Source organism: Phacochoerus africanus, chromosome 5, assembly GCF_016906955.1.
Source record: "Phacochoerus africanus isolate WHEZ1 chromosome 5, ROS_Pafr_v1, whole genome shotgun sequence".
In the NCBI taxonomy this organism is placed as follows: Eukaryota; Metazoa; Chordata; class Mammalia; order Artiodactyla; family Suidae; genus Phacochoerus; species Phacochoerus africanus.
In genome coordinates this window covers 65,169,845-65,185,504 of record NC_062548.1, presented here as the reverse complement: position 1 = coordinate 65,185,504, position 15,660 = coordinate 65,169,845, and positions in this window count along the sequence as shown.

Here is a 15,660-nt window from a genome sequence, read left to right as displayed (position 1 = left end):
ACCACTATGGAGAACAGTATGGAGGCACCTTAGAAATCTATACATAGAACTACCATATGATCCAGCAATCTCACTCTTGGGCATATATCCAGACAAAACTCTCCTTGAAAAAGACACACGCACCTGCATGTTCATTGCAGCACTATTCACAACAGCTAAGACGTGGAAACAACCCAAATGTCCATTGACAGACAATTGGATTAGGAAGATGTGGTATATATACACAATGGAATACTGCTCAGCCATCAAAAAGAACAAAATAATGCCATTTGCAGCAACATGGACAGAACTAGAGACTCTCATACTGAGTGAAGTAAGTCACAAAGAAAAAGACAAATACCATATTATATCACTTGTGTCTGAAATCTAATATATAGCACAAATGAACCTTTCCACAGAAAAGAAAATCATGGACTTGGAGAATAGACCTGTGGTTGCCAAGAGGGATGGGGAGGGAGTGGGGTGGATGGGGAGGGAGTGGGGTGGATGGGGATCTTGGGGTTAATAGATGCAAACTATTGCATTTGGAATGGATTAGCAATGAGATCCTGCTGTGTAGCATTGGAAACTATGTCTAGTCACTTATGAGGGAGCACAATAATGTGTGAAAATAGAATGTGTACCTGTATGTGTAACTGGGTCACCATGCTGTAGAGTAGAAAAAAAATTGTATTGGGGAAATAACAATTTAAAAAAAAGAATGAAAAGAATATCAACAGAGGGGGAAAAAAAAGAAATATGGAGTCGATATAGTCATAGTATTTAGGAGTTAGTCTGTACTGTGTGTTATATATGTCTACATATATGTCTATATAGACAAATCCAAAAAATAAAAAATAAAAAAATAAAATATATACACTATATAAACAAATGTGTGATACTCTCTACTGAGATAATTTTGAAAGAGAAAAATATAAAATTATTTCCTGGACAGCTGCTCCCTCAAAGCTTATACACTACTTGACTGGAACTGTTACCTAAAATATATTTAATGATCACAATTTACATTAGTTTTGTGAGTCTTGGGGCAAAAAGTTTCTCTTCAGGCTCATTTCAGGAATTTGGTCGTGTTAGTAATAGCATTTCAGTAACAATGGGTGAGACAAAAGCTAACCCTACACTCTAAATTCTGCAAATAGAAAGGGAGATTGTTCTCTGACAGATACATAACCTGACTCATAAACGATGTTAATTATCTGAGTTCTATCTCATAGAAGATTAATTTTAACATTTTTGTGGTGTAAAAAATAAGCAGTACAAAATGTGGGTAAATCAATGTAAATACTGAACAGGCTCTAATTCTCCATGCAGGACAGCAAAAGCAGAATTTATTTTCATGTATTTGATAAGTTTTAAACTAAGAAAATTCATAATACCTAGACACCTGCAAAGTAGAGAAATGTCATAAACTCCCAAGTGTCTGGGGTAATGGCTTGGTGGAATGTAAGGCTGTGAGAGATGATCCAGAAAGGGAAGGCAGAAGCCATGGTATACATGACCTTGACACAGGATAAGGAATTTAGACCTGGAAATGTTGGGTAGAAAATGGTTACAGCAGTAAGATGTTTCTGCTATTTACATCAGAATTTTTAACATTTATTTTTGACCACTCAGAAAAATAACTTACCCTAACTGGAATTTTACAACAGAACCCATTATAATAAAGAGATGAAAATCAGCCACCTGACTGATGCAGAAACAGGGCTGAGGATCCTTTATTCTTGGACTTTTCTTTGTCTATTTACCTTATATGCCCAAGGCTGAAATTCCTCCAGAAAAACATGAGCATCTCCAGATGCAGAAACATCCAACTTCACATTATAAATCATCCCAGAATAAGCCCAAACCAAACTTCTCCAATTAATATTTTGTTTCCTAGGTGTTGCTTTCATAGGAAAAATTTCAAATGTAAGACAATAAATTAACCCCACGGATAAGTTAAGAAAGAACAAATTCCTTGGCCTTTCTTTAATTTCAGATGAGGATGTATTTATTGGGAGTAGTTGTGGGTAGACTGTTTTCCCTATAACTGGGTTTGTTTTCATTCTTATGTGCTAGGTCCTTCTTCTGGCTTCTGTCATGGCACTCTGACTCTGCTACGCAATTTTGTATAATTTATCTGCCACCCCTTTTAACTTCAAACTTCTTAAGTGGAGAAAATGTGTGTTATTTGTATTTATCTAGCACTTCACAGCTAAGTGGATAGGCACTTAATATATATTTCTTAAACAAATAAATAACATTAGTAAGATAGGCACTTTGTGTTCTGTTTTTCAATGAATTAAGTAGATTTCTTTTAAATCCCTACTACCTGGAAGACAGTCCACTGTTTACTGAAAATATCAAAGACCACAAGTTTATTTTATGATGTTGTAGTGCCTGGAGCAAGACCAATAAAATTTGGCAGACAGCAAATGTGTTTTCCACAAAATCCATTAGAGTTCTCTGGGACTTGTATCTCTGAGTTTGTGTTTGGTGCCTGAAGAATCAACAGATTTGCTTGGCCCTTACCCTTTGCTTCATGACTTGGGTTCTTCGTTGAAATCATTTCCAAGACCTTTCCATGGAATTGACCATTAATGACTATATTGGCAGCCAAGAACTGTCCTCTGGACAACAGATTTGCTGAGGCATAATCTTACTTCGCCCTTACTGACTTAACCCACATAGATTTTAAGCCAAATTAGAAAGCAGGCTAGTGAGATGGCCTAGAATGCCAATTTATAATGGGTTCTAAATTATATATAGAATATCACGTGATGGATAAAATATTACCTTTTACCAGAACTCCTCTTCAGGAGTTCATTTTTTTAAAATGTACTCTGATAAATAGACTAGGTTAGTAGGTACTCAGACTCTTATAAATAGGTATTAAGCAAATGATTAAATAAGGCCTAGTTAAAGATTTGCAAAATTACTAGCATTTTGTGGTCCACCCTGCCTATACAGTATCTTTGTCAAAGTATGCCACACTTAGAAAAAACAGGAAATGAATGTGCTGGTTAGTTGTAAAAAATAACAAACATTTATTTAATAGTCATTAATGAAGCATTTATTTAACAACTACTGTTTGACTGTCATGAAGATGCTGATCTTCTGCTACTTCTATTCTAGATGAACAGGACAAAATATAAATAATAACAAAAGAAATGAACATCAAAATATCAGAAAGAAAGACATTTCAACAAAAAATGACCTATGTATTTACAAAGTGGATAATTATTCCAATGGTTATTAAGAAAAGAGTTACCATTTTGGCCAAACAGCTCAGTTTGGAAAGAAAGTATCAGGAAAAAGAGAATATTTTAACTGAGAGAGTAAAGAGAAATAATTTGAGTAAAGTACAATTCTTTAAGTTGAGAAGAGCATGAGCTTTTGAATAAATGTGTAACTGTATACCACTACTACCCTTCCCCCTTTATAACTAGTAGCAGGCTATAATAAGATAACTGGCTGCAGTGGGTTAATCAAAAAGGTGGTAGGGCTCTCGACTCTTTTAAGAATCTTATAAAAGTCAAAGATCACTTCTGGGTGTGGGAGGAATTCCTACAGCCTCAGAAATTCATAAGTCAATATAGAGATTATAAGACCATAAGTAAGAATCAGAACTATACCCACTGGAATTAATAAGTAACTTTGATACTTAAAAACTGGAGAATGGACAGTGCTTATCAGACTCAGAACCTTAAAAATATATGTCAAAGTTATTTTTTTGCTTTCTTTATATTAAAAAATAAAAGCATAATTACAAGATGACCAATATTTTGTCAAAATGCCAAGATATTTTTGTAAATATGTTAAGCTTCTAGAATAAAACACAATTATTGCTGAGCTTTTTCGAAGTATATCTGAGTAAAATGTACCAAAACATTCTTTTTCAAATTTGTGCTGATATTTATCTCCTATGATCCCAATACACCAGAAAACATAGGGCATATAAATATTGAATTAGAGAGGGATAAATTTTGCCTAAAATGTGATATTCCTTACTGAACTTAGATAAGACATAAAATATAGTTCTATGAATTTCTCTGCACTCTCCCGGCATGCCCCGAGGCCCCAGCCACAAATGTTAATAGAATTTATTCTTTAAAAAACTTTATTGCTTCTTTCTTGGCAAGTTAAATGTGTTTTGAGTCATTGTATAAGACTGAAATATTTCTATTCAATATTAGCTTTTAAGCTGGTGCATCCTAAAATCAGACAACTAGGTTTGCTTTCAAAATATTATTATTCCCTAAATTTTCATTCCCAAAACATTATTTTGAATTAATATTAGTGTGTAATTATATAATACGCTTAAAAAGCCATAAACTTTTTTCTTTTCAGCCACACCCACAACACATGGAAATTCCTAAGCCAGGGATCAAATTTGAGCCAGAATTGCAACCTACACCATAGCTGGGGCAATGCCAGATCCTTAACCAACCCCAAAGGGCTGAAGATCCAACAAGGACATCCACAGAGATAAGCAGGATAATTAACCCACTGTGTCACATCAGAAAATCCAAAGATCTATAATCTTGATTGGAAAGCAAGTTCATTCTAAAGAAAATTCTAGTATCTCTTTCTCTCTCTTTTTTTTTTACCTTATCATTTGCTAAGGGTTAAAATTTCACCCTGAGATGTTAAGGTGTTTCAGAGATAACTGAAGCAAAGACAATCATTTAAATTTTATGAGTTTAACAAAATTCACATTTTTCTCAACCTGATCTTCAATGTTGACATTTCATCTTGTGTAATTTTTTAAAATATTGAATAAAATGCAATGATTTTTTTTCTAGGACGGGAATTTTTATCAAACAGCATCGTAATTAAGAAATATCAGATTTGGGGTCAATAAACTAGAGAGAATAGCTCCAGAATTCCAGGATCCTCCCTTCATTTGAAAACTGTAGTTCTCAACCTTTAGGACACATGTGAATTACCTGGGGTGCTTGTTGAAATTGTAGATTCATATGCATTATTCCAGATACTCTTATTTGGTAAGTCAAATAAGTACCAGGAAACTGTATTTAAACAATTTCTCACATGATTCTGATGCAGGAGACCACTTTGACAAGCATCCTGCCAAGTCTCCTATAACATGCAACATTTGGGTAGATGTTGCTTGTTTTATGTCTCCACATGTTTTCATTTACTATAATTGACCATGGACCACTACTAAAAAAAAAATAAAATCCAGAGTTTTCTTTAGAAAGAACAAAACATTTATAAAAATGATAAAATGAGGGGGTTCCCACCATGGCTCAGTGGAAACAAATCCAACTAGTAACCATGAGATTGAGGGTTTGATCCCTGGCCTCTCTCAGTGGTTAAGGATCTGGCAATGCTGTGAGCTGTGGTGTAGGTCTCAGACATGGCTCAGGTTTGACATTGCTGTGGCTGTGGTGTAGGCCAGCATCTACAGCTTGGATTTGATCCCTAGTCTGGGAGCCTCTATAAGCCGTGCGTGTGGCTCTAAGAAGAAAAAAAAGATAAAATGAGCCTAAAATAATTTTCTATAACTGCATGTTAAGATAGGCCTGATTTCTGTGATAACAAATATCATTGTGTTTGGAATTAACCCTGGGACATCTTTTATATTGTTTGAGTAAAGTATGGATAATTTATAATAGTTTCATGTGTACAGCAAAATAATTCAGTTTTACATATATATATATGCATAAATATATATTCTCATTTTTTGATTCTTTTCCATTATAGTTTATTATAAGATATTGAATGAAGCTCCCTGTGCTATACAGTAAATCTTTGTTGTTTATATCTATTTTATATTTGGTAGTATGCATCTGTTAATCATGTTTGCAATTTATTCCTTCTCCTCCACTTCTCCATTGGTAACCATGCTTGTTTTCTATGTGTATGAGTCAGAGTTTTTTTGCAGATAAGGTCATTTGTACCATATTTATTTATTTGTTTATTTATTTATGTCTTTCTAGGGTCTTACCCATGGCATATGGAAGTTCCCAGGCTAGGGGTCAAATTGGAGCTGTAAATTTCAGCCTATGCCACACCATAGCAATGCCAGATGCAAGCTGCATCTGTGATCTACACCCAGCTCACAGAAAGTCTGATCCTTAACCCACTGAGCCAAGCCAGGGATTTAGCCCACATCCTCATGGATGCTAGACGGTTTTGTTACCACTAAGCCACAACAGGAACTCCTGTACTATGTTTTAGATTACATTTATAAGTGATATCATATAAAATTTGTATTTACCTAATTTCACTTAGTATGAAAATCTATAAGTCTATCCATGTTGCTGCAAATGGCATCATTTCATTTTTTTATGACATTAATATTCTGGGTTTTTTTGTGTGTGTATGCATGTAAGTTGTGTGTGTGTATATATACATATATATATATTTATATATATATATATATATATATATACATATATATATATTTATATGTATGTATGTACCACATCTTCTTTATTAATTCATCTGTTGACCAACAGACTAGGAGAATATATTTGCAAATGATGTGACTGAGAAGCACTTAATTTTCAAAATATACAAACAACTCATACAACTAAATAACAACAAAAAAAAAAGAACTCAATCAAAAAATAGCCAGAAGACCTAAATAGGCATTTCACACAGGACATACAGATGGTTAATAGGCACATGAAAAGATGCTCAATAGCACCAATTATTAGAGAAATGCATATCAAAACTATAATGAGGTATCACCTCACACTCAACAGAATTCCCATTATGAAAATTCTGGAAAGGATGTGGAGAAAAGGCAATCCTCCTACACAGTTGGTGGGAGTGTAAATTGATGCAACCACTAGGGCAAACAGTATGGAAGTTCTTTAAAAAAACTAGAAATAGAGTTAATATATGATCCAGCAATCCCATTCTTAAGCACATTTCTGGAAAAAAAAGTGAAAACTTTAATTCAAAAAGATATATGAACTTCTGTGTTCACAGTGGTGCTATTTAAAATAGCCAAGACATGGAAGCGATTTGGGGCATCTTATAATCTAAGGTCAACACAAACATAGATCTCTATCACACTTAAAAAATCAGATTTGGCCACATATCAACATTATCCAACATCAGTTTCTAAATTGTGCCTTGATTTCTCCTTGTCTAATTCAACCCATTTGAAATTAAGAAAGTGGTTTGTGTCTGTTCACTAGGCATTATGAGAGATGCAGCCCTTTGTGAAGAACAAATACACTCTTTATACTTTCATATTTATGATTTCTTATCTCCCAAAAGAAACATAATTTGAGCAGGCAACCTTACCTCCCTAATACACAAAAATAGACAAGAAATTCATGTAATTGTGAGAATGCTCACGGTTCTACGACATCGGGTCTTTAACATTGGGTTGTTTACTTTATGTTTACTGAGTTGTTTATTTCCAATAATTGCCTTATTGACCCCATTTCAATGGATTTACCAATGCCTCTCTCTCTTGACTGTACTAGTGCCCTTTAAGAGCTCAGGCACAGTTGCCATTAACATGAGACCCAGTGGTGCTCTTGCCAGCCATGTTCCGTAGACCCTCCTCCTCATACCACTCAGATACTATTAGAGGATCGATCTCTGTGGACTAATTTTCTGTAACGAAGGTGCTGCCTCTTCATCTTAGGTCTGTCATCTCCAAGGATGGTAGGAAATTGTGCATGGACTCTCATAATCATATTTTGGAAGGGCTTTGGTGGTACAGAGAATCATGATATGCCTAGTATCACATTCATATAGTACAGACATATCATTACTTATTTATTCATATGGTTTAAATTCTGCCAACATGGGAATATGGCCATATGTTTTTGTGTGGTTGAGGAACTCAGAAATTCCAAATTGGCAGCCACTCTGTCTCAACATTCCACTACCTGCACTCAGGGCAGGATGTGGCAAGGGCATACAGTTCATAAATGTGTGAAAAGTAAATTAATTACTCAATTATTTCTAGAGTCTATTATCACTAGAGTCTAGAAGAAAAGGAGTGGCATTGTCAGCTTTTGTAAAGTTGAAAATCTAGCAAAAAACTAATTCTAGATCTAATTCTTTAGCAAAGGTCTTTGGGCCAAAGACTTTCTTAGAGTTGACTGAATGTTTCTAAGTACAACAGAAATATGAAGTGTGATCTGAAAGGTTACTTGGTACTTATATTACATTGACAGTTTTCCTTGTTAATATACTAGGAAGCTGATTGACTCACCCTTTTATTTTACTCTCTTTATATTATTCTCAATGGTAAATAAAACAATTTCATCAGACATCCAGATACTATTATTCTGTATAAAAATATAAAGACACATTCTGACATGTAGTAGAAAGAATGGGCCCTGTGCAGATAATTAAATTTTAAAAGCTGGATAGAAGACTTGACAAATGAAAGCTATTAATCTTCAAATCATCCAGGACTGGGGAATGGGAAACCCACGGAAAGACCTGGATTAAATCACATACATCCATGCCAATGGGCACATGTCTACACAGCACACACACAGTGTGTGGGATTGTGGGCTCTTGCTAAACTAAAGATATTTTTTCTATCTCTGTCTTCATCTTTTTTAGGAGTGTTTACAGCAGAGAACAAATGGAATGAGATAGACAATGGAAAGTCTACAACTCGAGCATTCATCTAAGTGGCACAGGCAAACACAACAAGAGAGAAAAATCTTGTGGAGCTGAATGTTGTAAACAGGTTCTTGCTGACAAATTTTTAGGCAAAAAAAAAAAAAAAAGAAAGAAAAAGAAAAAGAAAACAAAGCAAAACAAAAATTACAAAATCTCAGGAACATTCCTTGTGTTACCCCAGTGTAGTGACTTCCAATGGCTCTGGAGTGGTTTTCAATAGGCTGTTATCCACATCGGGACCATGTTTAGATTGAATATACCCAAAGTCAGGTATGAAGAGTCTATGAACATTTGCTGCATGATGGGTAAGTTGCTAAGTACTAATTAAAGTAAAAGAAAGGCATGTACACTATGGATACACATGGTTGTTTAGTATAATCATGAAATTATAAATATTTTCTAGTCCCCAAACAGAGCTTCACTTGAGGTCACCAATGATGGAAATGTGGATGAAGACAAACCATCTTCTTTGATTTCCTTCTTCAGTGAGTGTCATTCCTCAAAACATCCTGTGTCATTTTATCCTCTATCACACCTTCTTTCCCCCACGACTGGTGGATCTACATGCTCTTGATTTTTCCTTTTCATTCATTCAAATCTTCCTCTTATAGTATCTTCTACCCTTGTGTTTTTTATGTGATAAATTTGACATGTTACATTTTGTAAATTTAAGGTGTACAGACTGTTACTTTGAAACATTTATATATTGTAATACATTTGCCACTGAAGCATTATTTATCACATTACATCATTATATTGCAATACTCTTGTCTGCATTCATTATACTGTGCAGTAGACCTCTATGTCTTATTTACTACTCATTACAATTTTATACCCTTAAACACCATAAATCTTACCCCCCATTCCCTGTTCACCCTTGTGCTTTTCCAGACTGCTTTATTTATTCAATGATAGGCTCTTAACCAGCTCCTAACTGGTCTGTTTATATCCAGTCTTTTACCCTAATGGTCCATTCCTCAAATTTCAAGCAGTGTTGTCTTTTTGAGATAAACATGGATCCTAACACTGTTGTTTAATGATTTTTAAGTGCAGAAGATTAAAAAATAGTCTTCATTTTTTACTCTGTTTGAAGATAATACCTATACACTTTCTCTCAGCCTTTGAGGTCTTAGCATTTATTCAATCATTAATTATTTGACAAAGATTTAGTAGTTATGGTGCTTAGGATGCAGAATATGTTTTGTTTTCATACTGGATACTGGAGATACAGCAGTTAGCGAATTTGATCCATTTCAGCACTCAAAGAATTACAATCTAGTGGAAAACAGTTTTCTGGATGGGATTGTGTCAAATTCTCATTCCATCCTCAGATTCTAGTATGCTGGTTCCCTTTTAAAAGATTCCCACCTCAAAATATGTGTCCCCTCAAAATAATTATAGTCAGTTTGAGTGTCCACACAGTTATGAAAATTCCCTGAAACCATTGTTTATCCTCCTGTGCTTTCCTTCTTTCTGTGCATAGAATAGCCAGCCTCCCTCCATCTATTCTATATCAGACACACTTCAACCCATTCAAATCACTGCTGTATTTTCTATACCTGAATTAGAGTAGATCTCAAGATGTTCTTCTGATTGGCACAATGAAAACTTCCTGAGGGCACGCTTTTGAAATATAATTGATTATTGATGATATTTCTTATAATGAATTTCATTTGCAAAAAAAATCAAGCCTATACCCAAGGAAGATTTCAAGGTATGGATCTATTTTGTTGTTTTATTGTGCGGAGAGATAATTTTTCCTACATGGAATAATTGGCGGAAATTATATATATGTTTGCCACTTGCCTAAGCCTTATGATTCTGTTTTGAAAATGTGAAAAATAAGTAAATATATGTGGAAAAAATTCTACACATGGTAAAAAAAAAACCATAGGTTATTCCTCACATGATACCACTGGGAGCATGATATTGCATATCATAGAGACATTGTAAAAACAAAACAGAGATTAGTATATAGAACTATAATAAAACATGTGACATTCTTGTTTGTGGAAGAAAAAATAATGATCAAAGCCAAGGATGTTGAAAATTATTGGCCCATCCACATTATGAACTATTTATGAGGAATTGTCAGAATTCCTCTGAAGTCTTCACATCCTCAAAGCTTGTTATTACAGAAAACTCTAACCACGTAAACTTCACATAAATCTTTCCCTAAATAAGCATGTATCATATCATGGCATCTCAGAACTGCGGATTTTATTTTTTACCATCCCTCTTACCTTGGTTTTAACTTTGTGAAAACCATCTACCTTTGTAACAATAAACTTTGGATAATGGAGGAGTGAATATGAATAAATGGATGAATGTCATTGCTTTGACACAATGGCTCCAACACTCAGATTTGATCTCATGCCTTCCCTCTCTGCCCAAATTAAATAAGACCCGACTTCTATTTTTACTTGCTAGTCTGAGAATGCTTTTATTACAGGATTCTGGCATGCTCTGATTCCTTTGTAAATGCCAGATACCTATTTTAGACTCACCATGCTCTTTCTTTGAGAATGAAGCCATAGGTTAACATCTATCCACACTACATAGGTCCCTTAGGTCCAGAGACAGTTTTCACAGGATGACTATGCATCTTCATGTGTTTGAGTTTCTTGATGTTGATCTTTAAGACTGATGCATCTTAAGATGGTATCCAATAATAGGTTTAGTGGCATCTGGTGTTGACTGCCTTTGCAAAATCTACTTGGGCATTCCACATGATGGAGGTCTGTCAATAAATGAAGACACTATAATTCACAATAAAATCAAAGTAGGACCCTAATCTGGTTGGATTAAATCTCCTCAAGGTGTAAGTCTTATTACTAACAATGGAGTCCTTGGTGAGATTCAGAATGATGTGGACTCTTCCAGATTTACTAACCAAATAATTGGTCCTGCAAGGTTTCGAGTGAGAAAAATTATGGGTATATGGGTTCTACATAGTTTATCATAGAGGAAGGGTAAAGGAGATCATCTCCATGTCACAATCTTGCCTATGGAATTATGAAAAGTCACCACTTTTCCAAGTGACTTTGAATCGATTTGATTAAAAACTGTAATCATATAAAGATAAAATGGAAAATTTTATATTAATTGTTTGAGCCATATCCTAGTGAATGCACTTATGGTATAGACAGATATAACAACTAATTTTATGTATCAACTTGGCCAACTGATTGTTCTTAGTTGTTTGGTCAAATATTTTTTAGATGGTGTTTTGAATGTATTCTGTAGCTGTGATTAATATTTATTGTCAACCGACTATAATTTGAGATCACCCTGAATAATGTGGTGGGCCTCATAAAATCAGTTGAAGGCCTTAAGGGTAAACATTGAAGCTTCTCTGAGAAATAATTCCTCTTTAAGATGTAACATATAAATCCTGCCTGAGTTTTCAACCTGAATGCCTGATCTATAGATTCGCCAGTCCCCACAATCATATGAGCCAAGTCCTTAATTTTTTCTCTCTCTGTATATAACACATATAGTATATATATATATATGTGTGTGTGTGTGTGTGTGTGTGTGTGTGTGAGTGTATACATGTATATAACACACACATCAATTTGTATGTGTATCTCTTAAAGATACTCTGATTTCCTTTTGGTTCCATTTTTCTGAATAACCCTAACCAATAGATCAGTATAACAATTGCATGACTAGTGGTTGGGAGATGTATGGACTTCTATTGTATCAAAGGGAGAATTGTAGACTTTTAGAGATTCAGGTAGAGAATGGTCTTGGTATGCAGAAGGCTCATCTTCCAGCTATGAAAGTGAATTGTCATTCTGTTCATCCCTCACAAACACCTTCACTCTGTTAATAGAAAAAGGCAGTTTGGCTTCTTTCCACAGTATCTTCTCAAGAGAACATTTGGGGATATTCAAGGGATTTTTGTAGTTTCCCAATGTGAAAATTTAAGAAACTCACTGAAACGTTTCTTTTTACCACTTAACCTTGAGAATTCATCGTCTGCTTTTCAGCAGCAAAAGAGATAAAACTACTCTTTCAAAAAACTTACAGTCTCTATCTAGCTGTTCTGACATTCTAGTTTTTGGCTTGATCAGGAGAAAGGACTTGGTTTCTTCTGCAGATGACACCCTTAAGTCTTACTGGAGTAGAAGTTTAGGATAGTGTTAAGAATACCACAAATTCTTCAATTCTTCTGCCCTATTTCATGGCTGAGCATAGTCAGACTTCCTGAAATGAAGTAAGATTGACTCAGAGATTCAGATTCTTAAGATTCAGAATATATTTCAGGGAGATAAACAAAAGCATTGGTGCATAAACAAAGCCTAATCTGGTGATGATACAATATCAAAATACAAACTGAGACCTCAGCAAAGCATTTCCTCCGAGGACATGGGCTTTTAGAAGGGTAGAAGCCAGCAAAGACAAATGGATCAAACAACAATCTTTCTTGTGAAACTAAAAGTCTTCCAGGATCAATAACTGTTTTATTCATCTGTGTATTCTCAGCAGGTAGCAGAGTGACTGGTATATAGAAGAGGTTTAGAAAATTGGGTCAGGGGGAAGTGTTCTGCATAAGCATGTGAGTTTATATGCACGAATTTATGAATGTATGAATTTATCCATGCATTATGGATTAATAAATGAAAGAATAATTTATCCATGCATTATGGATTAATAAATGAAAGAATAATTAAAAGTATAGGTCAAGAGGCTGTCAGCATAATCTAATTTGATCAATATCCCTAAAAGCAAGTATTGTGAGAATAAGGCAAAACTTTTCGATGTCTGAAAGGAATGGAGAATTCCACAACATACTGATGCAGGTTTTTCAGCACGGAGAAACAGCAAAATCAAAATGGTTAAGTCAGCAGTCAAGACTCAAATGCCAATATTAGAATGTGTGATTGAAGCCTGATAAAAATCTTATATCCAAGGCAGAAATAGATGCTAGACATTAGGGAAGAGACTTAGCTTATGAATGGTCAAGTGGTTCCAAAAATCAGAACTCAATTTCTGATGGTTCCTTCTTTTCCTTTTCAACAGCTCTGAGCCATATAATCAATACCTAGTTTCCTGGTATGTGTTATATTTATTTTGAGTGATTTTTCAAAGGTTGGAATGAAAGTAAAAACTGCAGTTAAGGGTGGAAGCCAAATTTTGTTAAGGGTATGACTTAATAAATAGCAGAACATCCAGATAATGAAATGCTATTTTGTTTTATTTATGTATTTATTTATTTATTTATTTATTTTGTCTTTTTAGGGCCCCGCCCACAACATATGGAAGTTCCCAGGCTAGGGGTCAAATCAAAGCTACAGATGCTGGCCTACACCACAGCCACAGAAATGCAGGATCCAAGCTGCATCTGCAACCTACACTACAGCTCACGGCAATGCCGGATCCTTAACCCACTGAGAGAGGCCAGGGATCCAACCTGCATCCTCATGGATACTAGTTGGGTTTGTTACCAATGAGCCATGACAGGAACTCCAAGATAATGAAATATTATTTTAAATGCATATAAGGAGTTTATAGTAAATGTTTCAAGCATAAAGATAAATATAATAAATGTTAATAAAATTGTTTATGCACTATAATCTGCACCATCCCTCAAAAAAAGTCAAAAAATTAATAAATATTAAGTGTGATTGCTTCTTAGTAATGAATCCATGGATGATTTATTTTTTCCCTCCTAGTTTTCTAGTAAAATCTAAATGGTCTATAATAAGCATATATAAATATTATAATAAAAATTACTGTAAGCATCTATTTCCATTTTAAATATGTCATGTTTCTGTAGTTATCTTCAGTTATTTGTAATGAGTATTGATCCTGTAAGCTCCATATTTTGCTTTAAAACCTGTATTAGTTCTTCAGATTTTTTTAAAAAAATCATTAAACTATTGATTTACAATGTTGTGTTAATTTCTGCTGTATAAAAATGTAACTTGGTTACATATATATATTCTTTTTCATATTCTTTTCCATTTTGGTTTATCACAAGTCATTGAATATAGTTTCTTGTGCTCTACAGAAGGACCTTGCTTTTTATCCATTCTAAATGTGATAGTTTGCAACTAGTAACCAACCCCAAATTCCCAGTCCATTCCTCTCCCCCTCTCTCCCTTGGCAAGCACAAGTCTGTTCTCTATGTCTAAGAGTCTGATTCTATTTTGTAGGTATGTTTATTTATGTTGTTAGATTCCACATATAAGTGATATCATATGGTAATTGTCTTTCTCTTTCTGACTTATTTCACTTAGTATGATAATCTCTAGGAATATGACCCAGGAATACTAGTACTAGGCATGTATCCATACAAAAATATAATTCCAAAATATACCTGCACCTCAATATTCATTACAGCACAATTTACAATAGCCAAGATATGGGAACAACCTAAATGTCCAATGACAGATAAATGGATAAAGAAGATGTTGTAATATACAGAATGGAATACTATTCAGCTATGAAAAAGCATGAAATAATTCCAATTGCAACAACATGGATGGACCCCTGATAGTTTTCACAGAGTGTGTATCTGCTTGTATGTCTGCATGAATATGCTGTATTAGATTATAAAGGAACTGACTATACCACTATAGTGTAATTGTATTGGCATTGATCTTATTAAACTTTCTGTGTCAATAACAGGAACTAGGGTCTTGGGAAAATGTCATAAGTAGGTTCATGACAGATATTTGTTAAGTGAAGGAAGGGGAGGGAAGATTAAGGTAATAAAGATGAAACGTTGAGAGGAATTCATTCTGTTTTACAAAAGATTTTGACAGGCAGTTCCCGAATTCTTTTTTTTTTGGTCCGCTTTTTTTTTTTTTTAATTACTGTATAGTTGATTTACAGTGTTGTGTCAATTTCTACTGTACATAGAATAATGAGACAGTCATGGGAGTTCCTCTTGTGGTGCAGTGGTTAACAAATTCAACTAGGAACCATGAGGTTGCAGGTTCGATCCCTGGTTTTGCTCAGCAGGTTAAGGATCCGGCATTGCCGTGAGCTGTGGTGTAGGTCACAGATGCAGCTCGGATCCCGTGTTGCTGTGGCTCT